This window comes from Mixophyes fleayi, chromosome 6, assembly GCF_038048845.1.
Source record: "Mixophyes fleayi isolate aMixFle1 chromosome 6, aMixFle1.hap1, whole genome shotgun sequence".
NCBI classification, from domain to species: Eukaryota; Metazoa; Chordata; class Amphibia; order Anura; family Limnodynastidae; genus Mixophyes; species Mixophyes fleayi.
In genome coordinates this window covers 122,795,277-122,817,682 of record NC_134407.1, presented here as the reverse complement: position 1 = coordinate 122,817,682, position 22,406 = coordinate 122,795,277, and the positions used below count along the sequence as shown (strand labels likewise).

General features: G+C 42.9%; 1 pseudogene; it reads left to right on the top strand.

The window, feature by feature from the left end:
- Window positions 1-22,406, top strand: part of LOC142161538 (calcium-binding protein 2-like) — a 58,707-nt pseudogene that overhangs the window by 33,820 nt on the left and 2,481 nt on the right.

Here is a 22,406-nt window from a genome sequence, read left to right as displayed (position 1 = left end):
CTGATTTGGTTAGATCATCTTAGAACACTGTATCTACTTATTTTTCTTGCTCCTATATTGGTAAAAATTGGTTTTGGTTATACTTATTTGAATGTAAAATTAGGGTCATATTGACCTTTGGTCAATAATCAGCCTCTCCCTCTACATGCATAGCAATTCCCCAAGGTTGAAAGCATGACACATGACTGTATTGCCTGTGTTGAAGAACTTGACTACTAGAAATTCATGTCACAGAGACATATTCTATTTCAACAGTATCCACAAATGTACCTTCCACTACTACTCTAGGCCCATGCCTAGCTTTTCTTAAAATTAGGCCTGTGACTTGTGGCTGTGGTTTATGTACTGAAAACTTGCAAACATTTCTAAATTAATTTCATACTGTTTTTTACTTATGTTGAACAGAAATATTTCAACACATTTATCATTCAACATTGAGCATGATGTTTATATAAAATACTGATCATTTAAGTGACAGTTACAAGCTGTTTACCAAACAGCAGCAACAGAAAAAGTGGTGGTCTGACTATTCCCTACATACATAGTGCAACCATCTTTCTTCTATCTGCAATTAGTGCATCCTGTTAAGTTTTGCCATCAGGTCCCGGACTGGCCATCTGGCATTTGCCAGAAGGGGTGATGGCTGCATGGGTCGGTTCGGTACCCTGCGCAGCGATCATGTGAGTATTTGTATACTCACATGATCGCGGTGCCTTTTTTTTTTAATCCTTTTATTTTTGCGCAGTGCGGGGCTCCGGACCGCAATCATGTGGGAATGCAAATGTTCACATGATTGTGGCGCCGGTGTCCCTCTTCCCCTCTCCTGTTTGCACTGAATGTCACACCCCGACATTCGGTGAGGAACTGCGCATAGAAGAGAGAAGAAAGGAGAGAGAAAAGTGAAGAAAATAAAATAAAGATGAAAGAAGGTAATAAGTAAAAGAGTGGAGGAATGCAAAGAGGCACAGGGGGATGAAGAAGTTGGGGGGAGAGAGATAAAAGGCACAGGGTGATGAAGAAGTTGGGGGGGAAGAGAGATAAAAGGCACAGGGTGATGAAGAAGTTGGGGGGAAGAGAGATAAAAGGCACAGGGTGATGAAGAAGTAGGGGGGAGAGATACAAGGCACAGGTGAGATGAAGAAGGGGGGGACAGCATGACACAGGGTGATGAAGGGGAGAAAAGCAAGAGGGTGCAGTGCAATCATAAGGGGGCATAGCGTGGTTGTGATGAAGGGGCACAGTGTGATTATAAGGACGCACAGCATGGTGATAATGAAGGGGCACAGTAATGTGTGTGTGATGGCACAGGGAGCTTTTGGCAATGTAGTGTGTGCGAGTTAGATGGTGGCTAATGGGTGCTATTTTGTTTGCAGTGTAATGGTGGGGCAATGTAATAGTGGGGACTATTAATTTAAGATGGGGTGGTTTGGGGGTATTAAATGTGGGGGTGAGTTTGGGGAGAATGAGGTCTCTTTATTAAATGTGACTATGACTTTAATGGCACTGATGGTTGCAGAAAATAGGTATATTTCTGAAATGTAAATACTATTTAATATATTGCTGGGGCTGTATGTAGGGAAGGAAATAGGTTTATTTATTAAATGGGAATAATATTATTTTAATGTTGGAGCTGGAGGCCTAATTTTAAAACATTGGTGCTATATTGATTTAACAGTGGTGCTGGTTGGAGTTTTCTATATTTCATGTACCCATTTTTTTTCCAAATAGGACCCCCAACATTCCAGGATCCAGACAAGTAGCAACTGATCTAAAGACACCAGCAGCCACAAGTGGTAACAATGACAAGACAGGTAGGATAGAGCAGGACAGTCTGGCAACTGTCCTGAATTTGGTGGGTGACTGTTCCGCTTAGTCAGGATTTGGTCTGACTACAAGGACAGTTGGGAGGTATGTCCTACTTCACATTGTACTGCTTGTGAAGGCAGAACTGTGTGCACCTAACATTACTGCTCACAGTATTGGCTGTGTATTTGTCTAAAATGTGTCTAATAACCATATTACATCATAGGAGCCTCCCTGTCTTAAGTGCCTGGGGCCCCTAGTCTTAATCCAGCTCTGGTTAGCAGGAGGAATCTGATAGTTGCTCCCAGTCCCCGGACAGGACACAACCTGCAGAGCAAGCCAAGGAGCTCTAAGTCTCATGAGATTTATTAATCTTGTGAGACTAAGAGCTTCCCTGCTCACTCTACAGGAAGTTCCCACCCTGATGGATTTCAGCAGCATCAGAAGCATAGATAAATACAATGGACTGGGGGTGTTGTAATGTGTTTCCTGCATGGGGGGTGGCATGATGTTGATGGGGAGGCCTGATAAATGTAATATTTTATTAGAATGTATGTATCAATGCCCCATGTTGACCATGCCCCCAATATAATGTGGCCACGCCCTTGGTGGCGTTGACGCTGCGCAGCGGCACAGATTTTTCCTGTTCATCAACAGAGGTGGGCCTGTATGCTTCAAATGCCAGGCTGATTTTTAGTCGCAGTCCGGCCCTGTTCGCCGCTGTTAGGGCTCATCAATGCAGAAAAGGATTATCTGCCTAACATGAGAAATGCTAGACGTTCTCAGTAAAATAATAAGAACAGTAAGTGAGATCTTTAAGCTTCAGATTAGGTTAAGAGTATTAAAGTACTAGGAATTGTTATTTATTTTTATGCTTTCTAAGACAGATGGTGTTGAGAAAAAGGGCAATAAGGCAATACAAAAAGGTAAAAAATAAAAAGAGAAGGGACCTATAAATACAATGTTATAACATATTGATAACAATGCAAACACATAAAAATAAATTAGACAGCCTGCTACCCTTCAGGAAAATAAGGCATGACCTCTTTTGTACAAAAGTCAATGTCAGACTGGCCCACCAGGATACAGAGAAAATCCCTGGTGAGCTACTCGCTATGTGCCTCTCAGTGGTGGGTTATTGTGTGGGTGGTATGGTCCAACTCAGGGGTGGGCAAACCTGTCCTCAAGGGCCATATCCAGTTCATGTTTTTAGGATTTCTTTAATCATGTACAGCTGAGTTAATCTAGTTGGCTGAGTCAGTAATTATCCCACCTGTTTCTACAGACAGAAATCCTAAAAACATGAACTGGATATGGCCCTTGAGGACAGGTTTGCCCACCCCTGGTCCAACTGCACAGGGTTCGCAGCTTAGAAGGGACAGAGCTCTCACTACTCCAGTTCGGTGACAGCTCTTCATCCCATTATTTAACTGTATAGTACCCGCACCTTTGTTAGTTGTGGATACTGCAGAACTTCACCAAATGCACCCAGGCAACAGGAGCGATGAGTGCTGACAGGTGGGGGTACAATGTGGTATCAAGGATTAATATGTCACTGCATATGTGAGTGTGTGAGGTGTAAGAAAAATTTAGCCGAGATTCCTTATCGTAATGGCCAGCAATGCCTCTTGCTGGACAACTGCCAGTTGAGTCTCCCACAGAATTACCCCATTTTTGAACTGAAACACATGGATGATAAGTTTACAATGGTACAGATGCCCCTGATAGATCTATTTAAAAAGGGTTATAGGTCAAGCATAACAAGGAAACCTCTCAAATTTGCTGATAGTTGTCAGCACATAGATTGTTTTTAAATCATTTTTTAGGAATAACATCTATAAATGCTGTGTGAAAATATTCTACATTATGTCACTATGTCTTAATATTTTAACTAGAACAGGGTTTCTCAACTTTCTTAACAAATTAAAAGAGTATTTGCACCTGTAAATTAAATGCATATTAAATTCAGTGCATTGGAATGAATGATATGTAAACATTTTACAAATAAGGGATTCCTTGTAATAAATTCAATTAGGAGGCACTTGCCAACAACGCACATTCCTTGGGACGCATAGCAAACATTTACCATGGGTATGCAATACAAAAAAAAGGTTGAGAAACACTGAGCTAGGGCTAAAATATAAAAAAAAAAGTTTTTAAATGACAATGCAGGTTTCCTACCGTGAGATACTTTCAATTGTATATTATTGTAATCGATTTACATGGCTCTACTATGCCTTACTTTTTTTTTTTTCATATTGCTGTCTGCACTTTTTCAGTGGGTGGCCGTGTGGACTTTGAAGATTTTGTGGAACTAATTGGTCCAAAGATGCTGGCGGAAACAGAAAATATGGTGGGAGTAAGAGAGCTGAAGATTGCATTCAAAGAAGTGAGACAATACGCTAATGTTAACAACTCCCATTCTATGTACATTTTCCATCTACAACCCATTTGCTCATCATTGAGTATAAGGTTTAAGTAAAAAACTAAATAAAAACAAGCATTTATTTATATAGCACCAGCAAACTGTGCAGCACTTTACAGTTGGGAACACAGTATAAGACTGTGTATTAACAAACAGACAAAGATCTAAAAGGACCTTCCTTACAAGCTTGCAATTTAAAAATGTAGGCTACATGATGTTAAGAAACACATATTGCTTATTAATCTAGCGATATAGCAATGTAAAAAAAAAAAATTGTGGGGCTATATGCGTGAGCTGTTTGGAGGGCTGGTAATTAGGCAGATTAGCCCCCCCCCCCCCCCCACCCTCCCCTCACCCCATAGTGTTAAGAAGGTGGTTCGGAAATTTCATTAGCTTTCTTAAAGAGGGTTTCCAGAGAGTGGGAATCCTGTAACCAGATAAGATCTGTGTGTTTTTCTTTTATTTGTTCTAAGACTAGATTTCCGATCCCCTAAAGTATTCTTTGAATGCAAAATTACTATTGGATATGTGTCCAAGAAATCTGTATAATTTACATAGCAGTATACCATACTTGGAAACTTTATATTGGCCACGTCCCAGAGCTCCTGGAGGGCAGGAGGAGTGTATGGGCGGAGGTGCCGGGGCTTCGCGAATGGCCCCGTCCCCTGTGATGCCTGTTTTGGGTCTTTTTACAGCTTCACTAGTGAAGTGGGCAGATGCGGGAAAATTGCCAACTATCCTGGGATTCTGGGACACCTACCCAGAATTCAGGAGTCTCCCGGACATTCTGGGAGCGTTGGCAAGTATGCAGTATACAATCAGGGCCAAAAGTTTTGAGAATGAAACATGAGAATGAAATATTATTTTTCAATAAGTCTGCTGCCTCAGTTTTTATGATGGCAATTTGCATATACTCCAGGATGTCATGAAGAGTGCTAAGATGAATTGCAATTAATTTCAAAGTCCTTCTTTGTCATGACAATGAACTTTATCCCAAAAATAAAATTTCCACTGCATTTCAGTCCTGCCACAAAAGGACCAGCTGACATCAGGTCAGTGATTCTCTTGTTAACACTGGGTAGAGTGTTGACGAGGACAAGGCTGGAGATCACTCTTTCATGCTGATTGAGTTAGAAAAACAGACTGGAAGCTTTAAAAGAAGGGTGGTGCTTGAAATCATTGTTCTTCTTCTGTTAACCATGGTTATCTGAAAGGAAACACGTGCCTTCCACAAAAAAAGCTTCACATGCAAGGAGATTGCTGTTTGCAAGATTGCACCTAAATCAACCATTTATCGGATCATCAGGAACTTCAAGGAGGATCAATAGCTTTGAAGCTAAAGTTTTGAGAATGACACAAAATATTGGCTTTCACAAAGTTTTCTGCTTCAGTGTTTTTTTAGAGATGGGCGAGCTCGGTTCCCCGAGATCCGAATCCATCTGAATTTAGCCTATCCGAGTACTGAGCCGAGCACGCTCGGTACTCTCCTGCCCATTCGGAATCGAAATCGAGGCAAAACGTCATTGTGACGTATTCGTATTTCTGAGCTCGGTTCTCGCGAGATTTGAAAAGCATAAATGCCAGCCTCCACAGCAATCCATCGCCATTTGACAGAGGGAGAGAGCAGGGGTAGGTCACAGGCTATATCAGCGCAGGGACAGGGCAATAATTGGACACATTATTGATTCTATTCTTTAAAATTCTAATCTTAATACCAATTGTTACAGCAGTAAGGGGAGGATAGAGGAGGTGCTTTTGGGGTGTCCCTTATTCCCCATTCTTTTGCAGTAATTTTTCTGGCTGTCAAAAGTCATATTTGTCAGCAGTATCTAAAACAATTTTTAGCACTACAAGTGCTTTGGCCTCGTTATAATGGATTCAAAGCAGTCCACATATGAGCAGAATCAGCAACCAGGTTCTGGCACCAGTCCTGATGGTAGTGTTCCCAGTACGTCATCTGGGAAAGGCAATGTCAAACTACATAGTCTTTTGAAATCGGGCAAAAAAACACACACCCAAAAAATTTTTACCGTGTTGAAGCGAAAAAGAAGTGTAAAAGGAAAAGTTAACTGCCGATAAAAAAAATTGCCAACATGCCATTCTACACACGCAGTGGCAAAAAGAGAATAAGCCCTTCACCTTTCTTTATTAGTTGCAGATCCAAAAATGTTACCAAGCCTTCTTCTTGTACGGTCACTTGTGACCAAGCAAGACCAAGTAATTTCGAGTCTACAAGTGGTGCACAAGTACTGTTACGTGTCAAAGCCGAGCTGCAAGATAACACTAAGGCATTAGAGGGTAATGTATGCTCTGAATCAGAAATGACACCAATTCCTGTGGAGAGTCCATCCAACAGTGGTATGTCTAATTGTGAGCATTCTGTTAGTGTACCCATAAAGAGGGGCCCTTTCAGCAGTTCTGCTGCTGTGTGCCTGAACAGCCCGAGTGTAGCCGGTGATACACAAATTGAGGATGCCACATTGGAAATAGAAGAGGATGAGGGGGAGATTTGTGTAGGCGACGAGGGCGCTAAGGAGGATGTTGATGAGAATGAGGTTGTTTGTGTAAGTCCTGCACCAGTGGCAGCAGTTCTGGCACGTGACCAGAAAAAGGCCATTGTCATGCCTGGCCATAAAACAAAAAAATCCACTTATGTGTGGAATTATTTCTACCCCAATCCAGACAACAATTGTATAGCCATTTGTAGTGTATGTCAAGCCACAGTCAGTCGAGGGAGGGACCTTAACCATCTTGGAACCTCGTCTATGTTACGCCATTGGACGAGAGTTCATGGCAAAGTGTTGGGAAAAGCTGAAAGTTCTTCCAAAAAAATTACAAGCACTCCATCATCAGCTAGGATCCTCCGGTCACCCACCACACCATTCTCATCAATATCCTCAGTAGCGCTCGGAGTTAGCCCTGCATCCCACTTATTAAGGCTGGATGACTCCTGCACTATTATTGATTCCTCTGAAGAAAGCGTTAGTCCCACTGCTGCAGGGTGAATCGTCAGCCCAGAGAAAGACCAAGAAAAAGAGCAGTCCTACATTTCGACAATTAACTGTGAAACAATCATTTGCTAGGGGAAGCAAATATGACAGCAGTCACCCAGTCGCCAAGCGAATCACAGACGCCATGTCTGCCATGTTAGTGTTAGATCTGCGTCCAATATCCACAATAAATGTAGCTGGTTTTTTACAGTTGAGGTTTTGTGTCTGCATTACAGAATTCCATCGCGACACCATTTTTCCCGTAAAGCTATTCCACAACTATACCAAAAAGTGTGTACAAATGTAGAGATTGCACTGAAAAATGCCATTCTGCCCACTGTCCACTTAGCCACAGATATGTGGACAAGTGTAAGTGGGCAAACCAAAGACTATATGACTGTGACAGCCCACTGGGTTGGTCATTCACCTTCACCAGCAGGAACAGCGGGAGCATGTACACCACTACGTAACATTTGTCACAGGCAGGACACTCTTTGTATCACCGGCTTCACTAACAGGCATACAGCTGACAATTTGTTATGCAAACTGAGAGATGTGATTGATACATGGCTTATACCATTTGAACTCTCCCCAGGATATGTAATTTCTGATAATGCCAACAATATAGTGCGAACATTACAGCTGGGTGATTTCCATCATATTCCGTTTTGCTCACACCATCAACTTGGTGGTGCAGAGCTTCCTACAAAATAACCGTGAGGTGTAGGAAATGCTTTCGGTGGCCCGTAAGATTTCAGGCAATTTCAGGCATTCTGCCACAGCCTGTAGGAGATTGCAGCAGCTCCAAGAGCAGTTTAACTTGCCCTGCTACCAACTTAAGCAAGAGGTGGTAACTAGGTGGAATTCCACCCTGTACATGCTTCAGAGGAGGGAGGAACAGCGCAAAGCCATCCAAGCGTATTGCACAAGCCATGACATTGGGAAAGGAGGGGGGATGTATTTCACTCTTGCACAGTGGGGAATCCTTTCAGTGCTGTGCAAGGTGCTGAAACCATTTGAAGTTTTGACATGTGAAGTGAGTGCAGCTTCTGCTAGTTTGAGCCAAGTCATTCTTTTAATTAGACTATTGGAAAAGCAGCTTGATAAACTGAAGGAGGAGATGAAAGCAAGCAATTCCGCAAAGTATGTTGGCCTTGTCGATCAAGTATTTAATTCGCTTCACAATGATCCTTGAGATATTAAGATCTTGAACTCGGATCACTACGTTTTGGCCACTGTGCTTGATCCAAGGTTTAAGACCTACATTGAGTCTTTGCTTCAAGATCAACGAGATGTGAACTTTTGCAAGGAGCTATTGCTCAGCAAGTTGTCCGCTGAACTGGGCCTTGGCTTGCCGACGTGTCCTCCTTTAGTTTCTCAAGCAGCTGCTGCTCGTAAAAAATTTAATTTTTAAAAAAAAAGCAGGGAAGAAGCAGAGGGCAGACAATAACAGTTTAACATCTGGGCTGGTTTGAAGGATTTTTTTAAAAAAAATGTGTGACCTTGCCCATAACTCCATCCAATATGAGTATTAACATGCAAAGGATGGAGGATTATTTTCAAGAGGTAATTGATTTGGAAATGTCAGACAGTCCCTTTCCTTACTGGGAAGAAAAGCAGGCAATTTGGAAACCCATGTACAAACTTGCTTTGCAATACTTAAGCTGCCCACCCTCCAGTGTGTACTCTGAACAAGTGTTCAGCACAGCAGGGAACTTAGTCAGTGATCGCCGTAGAAGGTTACTTCCCAAAAATGTTGAGAAAATGATGTTTATAAAAATGAACTACATCTTCCACGAGGAAGGCCTTCACCATCAAAGACTTCCAGGCACTGACTGTTCTCTAATGGCGGATTCAAGCGGCGATGAATTGATAGTCTGTGATGATGACGTACACACTGATGAGGGTGAGGATGAAGCTGAAGATGATGACGATAACCTCTTTTTAAAACTTTCTATTTAAGTGTAGGGTGCAATCTACCCCCAAAGAGGAAAGGGACTTGGGGCATTTCCATATCACGTACCGTCTTGAAAGGCTGCTGTTTGGGCAATTTCTCCTTAAGGGTAGGATGTCATACACAGAGTGACCCCAAACTGGCTTTGTCCATTTCTCTTAATATTGTACAATCTAGAACGGCTGAATTTTTTGGTATTTTCGACAAGTGGAGGGGGGCCTATAGAGACAGAAACCAAACTGCCTTTATTTAACTATAAGTGTAGGGTGTAATATACATCCAAAGACGATGGCTGCATTGCCAATATGCATAGATGGAGAGGGAGACAATCTGGTTTGTGTGTAGAATTAATGAAGGCCTACCTACCAGGAATTAAACTTATTTTTTTTGATAATTTATTAGCTTTACAACTACATTACTTATCCAAGAAACAAGTGGAGCATTAAATTTGGTTCTTTTATGACCAAAAACATTGATTTTTGAACAAAAGAGCAAAAGAAAACCAAAACACGCAATGGCGGTTTGGCAAAACCAAAACACGACGGTAATCCAGATCGAAAGCCAAAACACGGGGGTCAGTGAGCATCTTTAGTGTTTTTAGACCTTTTTGTCAGAGGTTGCTATGGTAGACTGGAGTAAAATTACAAGCATTTCATAAATGTCAAAGGCTTTTATTGAGAATTACATTAAGTTTATGCAGAGTCAATATTTGCAGTGTTAACCCCACTCACAATTTTGCCTAAGAACACAGCCATGAATAAAGAATGATACCAAAACATCATCCAACTAGCTATTGATCCTCGTGGTGAGCAGACGTGTCTGCTGAGCGCTCCCGCTGGAGCCCTACTTGAATCATCCATCTGGGCTTGTATTTCTTACCTGGGATGCCTCTCCACGCTGCCTTCCTCTGACCTCTTCCATGGCTTCGTCCTCTTCCTCCCTGCCTGACTCCCGGCTGCTGCCGCCGCCTCCAGCTACTGCAGACCTCGGCTTCGGCCCTCCATCGAGCTGGTCTCTTCAACTGAGGGCCATCCAAACAACCGCCTGGCCTCCTCTGCTCCTCTCTCGGCCGCCGAGATGTATCTGAAGCTGTAGCCTGATCCTGCCGACTTCCGTTGCTCTGGGACTTCCGGCCGCCGCCAACTCCATCCACTACAGGCCGCGGCTTCGGCCTACCTCTCAGCTGGGCTCCGCTCCGGTCTCTTCTATGAACTGGTCTCTCTGGTCCTGCCGCCTCCAGCTGTCCCGGCTCCTGATGCCTTGATGCCGTTAGCCTGGCGCCTGATTCCTCGCATGTGTCTCCTGCCGCCTCCAGCTGTCCCGGCTCCTGATGCCTTGATGCCGCCAGCCTGTCTCCTGATACCTCGTCTGTCTCTCCTACTCGCTGCACACATTGCGGTCTCCTGCTTGTCGCCCACTCTCCGATTGGACCGTCCACCGTCATCGGCCTCCTGTTCCAGCCTCATGCTGCCTCCGTGATTCGGCCTCCACTCCAGCCTCCTGGTCTGGTCTCTGCTCCTCCTTCCTCCTCCTCCGGCCTGGCTTGCCTCTGTCGGTCCTCCACGTTCTCCTCCCTGCTGCTGATCTCTGTGCCTGGGACCCCTGGAACTTGTCCATCCACCCTCCGTTGGCCTCCTCTGCTCCCGTGGACTTGCATCCCAGCCCTGCTCCCGTGGACACGCTTCCTGGTCATCCTGGACACCATCCTGGACACGTTCTCCTCCCTGCTGCTGATCTCTGTTCCTGGGACCTCTGGGACTTGTCCATCCACCCTCCGCTGGCCTCCTCTGCTCCCGTGGACACCCTTCCTGCTCCCGTGAACACTCAAGCTCTGGTTGCACTGGTGAACTCTCTCTTTGATATCTACGCTGATTTTATTGTATTATATTGTATTGTATTTCATCTAGCTTTACCTGATTATTGTTTTTGCTCTGCTTCTCCAGTGTATTCACTGATTGTCCTCTTGCTCTGCCCTGCCCTACACTCACTATTGCTGTACCCTATTGTCCTATTGTTCAATTTTGTCCCCTTCTACTGTTTTTTTCCTCGTCTTCATTGAAACCTCCACCCTCGTGCATCCTCTTCTGGGTGCCTCTGGTGCTCCTGCCTCTGCCTCCATAACCTGTCCTCTCCGTCTCTCCTGTATTGCCCCCGGCTTCCCTGTCTCACCATGCCGCCCCGCTCAGCTCCTATACCCATCCTCTCCCCTCGCCACCTTCCTGGCCCCTACTCTCACTACCCCATCTCTCATCCTCCGCCTCGCTCCATCAACCCTGACAATCTTATCCGAATCTCCCCTCTTCCCTCCCTCCCCTTCTCATGTGCCCTCTGGAACTCCAGGTCCATCTGCAACAAACTCCCCTCCATCCACGACCTCTTCATCTCCAACTCTCTTAACCTCCTCGCCATCACTGAAACCTGGCTTTCCTCCTCTGATACCGTCTCACCTGCTGCTCTCTCCTACGGGGGTTTCTCCTTCACCCACTCCACCAGACCTGATGGGCGTCCGGGAGGTGGAGTGGGCCTCCTCCTATCCCCTAGCTGCACCTTTCGGGTCATTCCCACCATACCTTCCCTCTCTTTCTCCTCCTTTGAAGTTCATTCCATCCGTCTCTTCTCCCCACATCCACCTCCGCGTCTCTGTCATCTACCGTCCCCCTGGCCCTACTTCCCTCTTCCTTGACAACTTCGCTGCCTGGCTCCCTCACTACCTTTCCTCCGACCTTCCATCCATCATACTTGGCGACTTTAACATCCCCATCGACAACTGCTCTGACCCCGCCACCATCAAACTTCTCGCCCTCTCCTCCTCACTAGGCCTCACTCAGTGGACCTCCTCTCCCACCCACTCTCATGGTCATGCCTTGGACCTCGTCTTCTCTCATCTCTGTGACCTCTCCGACTTCTCTAATTCTCCCTTCCCACTCTCTGACCACCATCTCCTCTCCTTCACTCTCTCCTCCTGCCAAGCTCCCACCTCACCAAAATCTACCTTTACTAGGTGCAACCTTGATGCTATTGACCCTACCACTTTCTCCTCCTCTCTTGAAACTCTCCTCTCACCTCTTCCCTCCCTGACCTGCCCTGACCAGGCGTCCTCTCTCTACAACCTTTCCCTCACTACTGCCCTTGATGCTATTGCCCCGGCCTCCTCAATCCGCCAGCGCCGCCTCATTCCCCAACCCTGGCACTCCAACCTTACCCGCTTCCTCCAAAAGTGCTCTCGCACTGCTGAACGCCTCTGGAGAAAATCTCGCTCCCTGGCCGACTTCCTCCATTTTACATTTATCCTCACCTCATTCTGCTCCGCCCTCTCCCTTGCTAAACAATCCTTCTTTAAGTCCCTCATTTCTTCTCACTCCTCCAATCCTCGCTGTCTCTTTGCCACCTTCAACTCCCTCCTCTCTCCACCCCCCCTCCCATCCCGCCTTCCCTCTCTGCCTCTGACCTCGCCACCTTTTTCACTTCCAAAATCGAGGCCATCAGACTCAACATCTCCTCCTCCCATCCCGCTCTTCCCCCTTTTCCCGCCTCCTCCCCCCAACATCCAACCCTGGTGCTCCTTCTGCCCCACCTCGGGTGAAGAAGTTCGCTCACTTATTCTATTCTCTCCTCTCCACCTGTCCTCTCGACCCTATCCCCTCTCGCCTCCTTCGCTCTCTCTTCCACTGCTTGCTCTTACCTCGCTCACCTCTTTAACCTTTCACTCTCCTCTGGAGTAGTCCCCTCCTCATTCAAACATGCTCTTATCTCTCCCATCCTCAAAAAACCTAATCTTGACCCCTCTTCCCCTGCTAACTATCGCCCTATCTCACTTCTCCCCTATGCCTCCAAAATACTTGAGAGGATTGTCTACAGCCGCCTCTCCAAACACCTCTCAGACTACTCCCTCCTCGACCCTCTCCAATCAGGCTTCCGCCCCCTCCACTCCACTGAAACTGCCCTGGCGAAAGTTACCAATGACCTCTTATTAGCCAAATCCAAGGGTCACTTCTCCCTACTCATCCTCCTCGACCTCTCTGCGGCCTTCCACACCGTTGACCACCCCCTCCTGCTACAAACTCTTCTCTCTCTCGGCCTATCTGGGTCTGTCCTCGCCTGGTTCACCTCATACATTGCGAACCGCTCCTTCTCTGTATCCACATCTGGCTCTTCCTCCACCCCCTCCCCTCTCCCTGTTGGGAGTCCCTCAGGGCTCTTTTCTCGGCCCTCTTCTATTTTCACTCTATACCTCCTCCCTTGATGCTCGCATCTCCTCCTTTGGTCTTCAGTATCACCTTTACGCTGACAACATCCAACTCTACATCTCCTCGCTCGATCTCTCCCCCTCCCTTCTCTCTCGTGTATCCGACTGCCTCTCGGCCATCTCCTCCTGGATGTCCTCGCGCTTTCTCAAAATTAACATCTCTAAAACTGAAATAATTGTCTTTCCTCCCCCCAGGCTCCCCTTCCACCATGACCTCTCTATCACTGTCAACAACACCTCCATTTCCTCTGTCACCCAACTTCGCTGCCTGGGCGTTACCTTCGACTCCTCTCTCTCCTTTACCCCCCACATTCAATCCCTTGCCCAAGCCTGTCGCTTTCAACTTCGCAACATTGCCCGCATCCGACCTTTCCTCTCTCAGGATGCAACCAAAACCATCATTCACGCTCTCATTATCTCACGCCTCGACTACTGCAACCTCCTTCTCACCGGCCTCCCCCTCCGCTCTGTTCTGAACGCGGCTGCCAGACTCATCTTCCTCTCTCGTCGCTCCTCCTCTGCTTCCCCTCTCTGCCTTGCCCTACACTGGCTCCCCATCCTCTATAGAATTATCTTCAAACTCCTGACCACCACATACAAGGCACTCTCCCAGACTACTGCTCCCTACATCTCCAACCTCCTCTCCATTCACACTCCTGCCCGCTCCCTGCGCTCGGCCAATGACCGTCGTCTCTCCTCCACTCTAATCACCTCTTCCCATTCCAGAATCCAAGACTTCTCCCGAGCAGCCCCCCTTCACTGGAATGACCTCCCTCGCTCCGTCCGTCTCTCTCCCACTTTAAGCTCCTTCAAACGGGTACTAAAAACCCACCTGTTCCTCAAAGCCTACCATCCTTCCTCCTAACCCGCTCTCCTCTCCCTCCTCCCGTCCCCTCTTCTCTCCTTTACATCATCTGGCCCCCTTTGTACCTGAGTCTTGTTCACCCTCCCTTAAGATGTAAGCTCATTCGAGCAGGGCCCTTTTCCCTCCTGTGTCCTTACCTACTCTTCTGCTCCATCTTTCCTGCATCAGCCTGCTTGGAGCTTCCGAAGTTTTGGTATTTTTGTTTACTGCTCAGTAATATTTTACCCTGTACTGTCTATTGTTTGTGCATTGTACGGCGCTGCGGAACTCTTGTGGCGCCTAACAAATAAAGGATAATAATTATAATAATAATCCAAGAGCAACTTCTCCCAACCATTCTAGAACAGTTTGGTGACGAATACTGCCTGTTCCAACATGATGGAGCACCTTGCCATAAGGCAAAAGTGATAACTAAGTGGCTCGGGGATCAAAACATCAAAATTTTGGGTCCATGGCCAGGAAACTCCCCAGACCTAAATCCCATTGAGAACTTGTGGTCAATCTTTAAGAGGCAGGTGGACAAACAAAAAACGACAAATTCTGACAAACTCCAAGCATTGATTAGACAAGAATGGGCGGCCATCAGTCAGTATGTTGCTCAGAAGTTGATTGACAGCATGCCAGGGCGAAATGCAGAGGTCTTCAAAAAGAAGGGTTAACAATGCAAATATAGACTCTTTGCATAAACTTAATATATTTGTCAATAAAAGCCTTTGACACTTATGAAGTGCTTGTAATTTTACTTCAGTATACCATAGCAACATCTGACAAAAGGTCTAAAAACAATGAAGTAGTAAACTTTGTGAAAACTAATACTTGTGTCATTCTTAAAACATATTGGCCATGACTATACTTTCTGCGCAATATGTGGTCTGTTTTGATGCGGTCTTGTCCCCTTTAAGACAGGCGAGATGTTTTTCTGGTGTGGTGCAGACCTTTAGTTGCTTATTATACAGTGGAACAGGCCTTCATATAGTCTTATTAGCACATTATTGAAAACATGAATATTTGCTTACATTTTATTTAATACTAATTAATTTGATAACAGACTAATGAAACCTACACAAGGTGCTATTCAAACACTGTTTTAGAGGGCACAAGCTTGTTCAACAGATTACTCAAAGAATACATATGCCTGATAAATATCATGATCTATACAAAGCAAAAACATGTGCACTTCAAAGGTTCCTTTATACTTCACAGTAGGCTTTTCACTAGCCCAATCAGTTTTCTTGTATGATGCAGTTGTACAACATACAGGTCTGTTAATAGGTTTCCTCAATGATTTTAGTTATACTAAATATATAACATCATTATTTCATTTTTGTACTCGTCTTGAAAAGCAAATTCCACTGTAATTCAGAGTGAGATATTTTACTCATATTTTTGCAATCTCTCCCAGTTTGATGTGAATGGAGATGGCCATATCAGTGGACTAGAGTTACGAGATGCTGCCCAGAGTTTCTTAGGAGAACCTCTGAATCCCAGTGAAGTCCAGGAGATTATTCATGATGTAGACCTTAATGGAGATGGACGAGTTGACTTTGATGGTAAGAAGTCTGTCTTGAGTTAAGAGTAAAAGGTAAATGAACATTTAAAATGTAACAATATTATCATCATAGATTTGTAAGATGTCACAGTGCTTTGCAGTGCTGCACAGTAGGTAAATAGGACATACATCAACCAAGGACAAACAAGCTAGAAAAAATAAATGCAGACATGAAAACAAAAGGGTATAGAGAAACCTGCTCATTTGACAGCTTACATTCTAAGTGGAAGAGGGCACAGCTGAAACAAGAGGAGCAAGTGTAGCTCAGAGTGGAGATTAGGACAGTTGTGGGGATGTATTACTGTTAGTAGTATCATCAGGGATAAGGTAAGCGCAAACCCCCCCCCAAAAAAAAAAGTGTCTAAAGATTTGAATTCTGTGGAAAAGCCTTATTAGGCATGGTAGAGAATTCCAGAATGCCATAAGTGGGTAGCAGCACAGAGGAAGAATTACAGGTGGGAGTGAGATGGTTAACAGAGACGAGACAAGGAGCATACCAGAGGAAAATCTAAGAAGGCGGAAGGGACAGCATTTTAATAGGAGATGTATGAAGGGGTGGTGGTGTTGTTGAAGGCTTTGTATGTAAAGGTGAGTAATTTCAATTGTATTCTGAAGGACACAGTGAGCCAGTTTAAGGATTTGCAGTAAGTAAATAATTTACTACCTATTTGAGAGCAGTTTTAGTGAAATGTTTAGGGCGTGGTAGGATGAAATTTTGAGATTAGTGCAGAGACTTTGTTTTCAATTACTGCAGAGAATGAATTGAGGGTGGACTGGGGCGTGTAGGTGAGTGGAGTGTGACAAGATATTTCCTCCTGCCAAATTTAACAATCAGTGTTGATTTAGGTGGCAAAATCAAGGCCTGTGGGTGAAGGAGGTGGTGCCGGTGGGCAGAGAATTGAGTTAAAGGTGGCAAAGAGGCGACAGGGGTTAGATGACTTGGTGGATATTAGAGATTTTGAGTACGTTTATTGGTCTATTGAAAGGACAGTGCGGGAGCACTTTTGTAGGTAGCATCTATTTGGTGTGCTACAGTTTGATCGCCAGAGACTGTATGTGGTAGCTGGAACTGTATTTTCTAGGGCTGAAGTGAGTGTTTTGTTGTAGAAAGGATAATGCAGTCACAAAGAAAGTAGTTTTAGTGAAAATGAGAAGTGAATTTGGTTAAGAGTACTTAGGTGTCACTATATATTTGTGGATTTGGCTTCAGGGGGAGGACATAAGGCAAGGCAAGGCTGAATGAAAGTAGGTTGTGTTTGGAAAGTGGGAAGGCCAAGTTGAAGAATCTAGAGATGGAGCAGTAGCAGGGGAAGATAAGGTCAATGGACTATCTATGACAGTGGGTGGAAGATGAGGACCACCGGGAGAGACTAAAGGGGGAAGTGAAAGAACTTTAGTGGCAGAAGAGACAGTGGAATTATCAATGGGAATTTTGAAATAGCCTAGTATGACAGTAGGAAGATCAAAGTAAAGGAAATAAATGAGCCAAGCTGCAAAGGTGTCAAGGAATTTGGAAACTGTACCTGTGTGCGATAAATGTCAGTAACATGAAGGTGTAGAGGATAAAATAGATGGAGTGGAGATCAAAGAATGAAAATAAGAGTGAGGGTTCAGAAGGTATGACTTGGAAGGTGCAGCTTGATGAAAGTAGAATGCCTACTCCACCACCTTGTCTGTTTCCAGGTCTGGGAGAGTGCTGATGGAGAGTCTACAACCCTTGCAGTGCTCTCCTATGGGGGATAGGAGTAGCTGCAAGGGTTGTAGTGTTAGAGGTGAGCCAATGGCAAGGAGGATGAGGAATTTAGAAATGTTTCAAACAGATCTGGAATTCCAAAGTGCACAGGAGAAGGGAAGAGAAGGTAGTTTAGATATGTGGATAAAGTTGGTTTGATAGGAAGTACCGGGGGATGGAAATTTTGGGGTGGAGCGAGAAGTTTTAACAGATTGTAGGGTTTGTTCAGGGCCCAGGTTTAGGGGAGATGTTACCAGCAACCATTAGAAGGAGCAGAGTGAGAAAAAAGACATGCATGGATGATTTGTGGATGTGAAGTTTCTTTCTGTTTATGAAGGTTGACAAGTGTGGTGGGTGCAGGAAACAAAACAGTTCATGTGTGTAGACTAACGAGAAGGGAAGTAGTGAAGGGGAAATAATAATAAGAGTAGGGAGAAATAGGATGATGGAGAGGGGAGTGAAAGTGAATAGGAGAAAGTGTAAATCGAGTAGGTGCCTGTATGAGAGACGTGAATAAATGTGCATTAGCTACACAAGGTAATAAATTAGTGGAAGGAACAATGATTTCAAATTTTGTAAGGCAATGGAGGAGCTAAAAGATGCTTTATCAAACCCTGGCTGTGGATAATAGAGTAGGCAGTTTATGCAGCTCTGAGATGACAAGGTCCAGGATACTGACAGTTGGATGTAGAGGGTCTAGAAGACACACAGATGTGGCAACAGCAATCACAATTGAGCAAAGTAAGCAGATGAACAGATGCTGAAACAGCAAACTAAAAACTGAGCATTGTTGCACAGTTAGTGTAGAATGCTCATTTTCTTCCCCTATCTCTGTGAGATTAATTTCATTTGAGCTGTTAAAATTATTGCAATTCTATTATTCAAAGAACCATCACATCTAACATTTATTCCACTGATCTATAATGCAGTAATTTTCTCTTAAGTAACACTGTACCAGTATATCCCCGCTACTTCAGGCTAACCAATCCATTCAGAAAAGTCAGGGATTTTGAAACCAATAACATGAAATAACACAATTGAGGTCTAAATATTGACATTAATACATTACACTATATGGGAAAGAAAATTTATTTCTAGCTAAAAGAAGGGCAAATAAACTCTATAACATATAATAAACTCTTTAACAAAGGTTAAAAGGTATTATTAAAAAGGTGTATAATACCTGTTAGAATATAAACAAATATAATACACAGATAACATTGAGCAACAGACCCATAAAAGTTGTATTTTACAATCGTTTTAATTCACATTTCTATATGTACTTTATATTCTATTGTTTTAAATCAACATTTTATAAAGCATATGTATTAATTTGAATAACAATAGTAATAAAGTTTAAGATTTAATAGATTAGTTTGGACCAAATAAGAGTGCCTCCATGACAGACTTTTTTTTCCTTCCTTTGCAGTCTTATGCCATGACATATTCTCTAACTCTGGGAAGGCACCCCTTATATATACCCACATAGAATATTAAGAGGTAGACACGCATTGGAAATACAAGGAGGTTTGTGCAGACAATCAAAAACATTTTTATATAGACATATAGTAACTTTCCAATATTTGAACCCAGGTATTGGGAGCTACAGCTTAGTACCCCTTACCTGTGATATTTTGGTGTATATATTTTATATATATATATATATATATATATATATATATACACACACATCGTAGGCAGGTATATATAGGTCTTATAAACTACGAGGGTAGGTACTTTTTACTGCTTACCTACTAAACTTTAGCTAGGCTGGCACTGGCTGTTACTCTGGTTCCAGTAGCATTACAAGAAATAGTTTCCTTTGGTTCCACATCATGTGAGCAATAAAACATAGGCCCTGATTAATGTTCAAACGCAACCTGCATGCAACTTGCGTTTAAAAAACAAACAAACAAAACAAGCAGATACATTTCCATTTGAATCTGGGTACAAGTATGTTCTGGTTAAATGTTACTTGTCGTATATAGACAAACAGAACAGAGTGCAGGATACGCACATGCATATGTGCAATATAAAGTACTATCAGAACACATGCACAAAAATATATTTTTCATTTCTTTTAATAGTAATTACATACACACCAGGATGATCTTAATGTGTACTGTACATACAATGCATTTTTATAGTTCATCTTACATACACATATTCTGTGCTAGTTAGGGGCACAGATGCATGTACGTTTTAATACACAGACTATGCTGTGGTAGATATCACTATCAGTCAGCACTTACACTAATTTACACCTACCCTGTAGCTGGTGCAAATGATATGGCTAAAAGACATGTACTCAAGAGAAACCCAGACCTTCAATTGTCCATGTTGCTATTATATAGATTTATAGTTGGGAAACGGTATGTCATAGATAAACTTTAATGTAAGTATAAAAATAAAGCTATCAAGTATTTGTTTGTTACATGAAAAACCAGCCAGTTTTCCTTGCGTGCAAAAAATAAGCCAACTTGTACCTCTTGCATTGTAACATGGTTTGTCCAGGTGCAAATTAGCTCCTTCTCTTGGCTTCGCTGCGAACTCAAAATCAGGCCCATAGTGTTCAACATGTTGCCGAACTTGGAGGTGGAACCTCGTGATGATGTCTCCATGACACAAACTCTGTCTCTCACGCACTACAGCAATATATGATCACTTGCAATAATAAACTATTGCTAGCGGTGTATATTAGAACTGGCTCAAGTCCGTGTTCCCCAGGAAAAAAAAAAGTGACAAAATAAATATAATAAATAAAATTGTGCAGCAACAGGAACATTGTAGGGCAGGGAAAAAAAAAAGTATAAAATATGTAAGCTATGTTCCTGTTGCTGCACAATTTTATTTATTATATTTATTTTGTCACTTTTTTTTTTCCCTGCCCTACAGAGTCAGAGCATGTATAAGTGCACATATTTAGTATCTCTAGCCTCAAAAGAACAAATACTGTAAAGTTTGGGTAAACTTTCTGGGGTTGCTCATATTGGTCTTGAGTCACTAAGTAGAGCAAAGTATAAAAAGAATAAATTTGCACCTTGGCAAAACCATGTTGTGTTGGGAGGGGAGAGGTAAATGAAAAATGTGGGGCAGTTTTGTAGTTGGGGTAGGACATGTCCTAGATCAACTTTAAATTTCAGTGTAAAAATAAAGCTATGTGTGTGCTACAGGAAAAAGCAGCCAGCATTTTCCTTATATGCAAAATAATAAACTAATTTGCACCCCTTGCATTGTGTGAAAGCAATTCTAATAACAAATCATAGATTTTTTTTTTCCACAATGTACTTACACTTCCCTATATAATGACCACAAATGAAAAATACATTTAAGTTGTACACAGGTTGCAGTAATTTGGATGGAGTTTATTAATGTTGAATGCCAATATGTAATCTCTTTTTAAGAGTCCAAAAGGTTTGAAAGTATGCATATGTAAAAGTTCACAAAGACAAATGATAACATGCAGTTGGGTATATAACCAAATGCATAATATCTTCCATAATAAAACTTTAAGTGTAATTTAATAGATTTAGAAATAATTGTGGTAAATGAAAATGTGTGTGTGTGTGTGTGTATATATATATATATATATATATATATATATATATATATATATATATTATATACACACACACATACACCTGTGATGCATATTTGGGATGCTATAAGATTTTTTTTTTAAATTCTATTTAAGACAACTCACATTTTAGGTTTAGGAGACCCTTCAGAATACACTTTATTTGACTTCTCAACTCATTTTTGACCAAAGTTCTGTAAAAACAGATATTTAAATCAATATGATATGACACTGAGGAAACAAATCCATCTGCCGACTGGATAACAAAAATGTTTGAAGAAAGCTTGTGCATTTCAAGTACTGCCTGTAAATAAGGATACGTTTCTTAAAGGCCATGCCTCAATTTCAACACAAATAATGTTTATTTGTCTAAGAAGTGTATATTTTAGTGGGTTTATGGTTTTTATTATTAATTTGAATCTCTTTTGGTAGCACACTGGAATGGTTATTTTCTGTTGACATTTTAATCTATGAGCAAAAAAGGCACTTAGTCATGATTTGACCATTGGTTCTAAATTATGTACTTACATTTGTTTTTCAACTTCATAAATATGTATACTTTATTGGAAATTTAGAGATAACTAACAATTTTCTTCAGTGTGGTATATTTTCATAAATGCAGCCCAATGTTTATCTGTACCACACTTTCACAAGATGCTTTACTTTATATTAGAAAATATAAGTGGGAACTCCCATATCGTTTACTTTGCCACTGAAAATACAACATCTCCCCTTACCTAGACTAGGAGCTCTCATTAAGGGAAACAAATCTTGTAACTAAAGATGTAAACTTATGTAGAAATCCATGGGACTTGAAGCCATAAAAATACACCCCATTTTCCCTTCAGCTCCAAAATAATGTAGAAAAGTTGAAGGAACCAATTGCCACTAATGCTGGGTACACACTACAGGGTTTCTGTCCAATAAACGGCTCAACCAGCCGACATACGACCACTCGTTCGAAAGTTTGGTCAGTGTGTGTAGGGACACGATGGTCGAAAGTCTGCCCAAATGGACGATTGTCGCCTCATTTGGTCGGTCGTACTGTTCAATGTCTTGGTTCCAATCTCGTTTCCGTTGTGTAGTGTGTATAAACTTCCGACCGATCCACAACAATCCTCCGATACTTCCTCAACCTGGGGGGGCGTGTGTATGTAAATTTGTGATGCTTGTACCAGTCCCACGTGGTGCGGTATCCGCACATCACAGACTTGTGTTTTGTATAGATGTGTATTCCACCTGTCTAGCTGCAGACCATTACACTT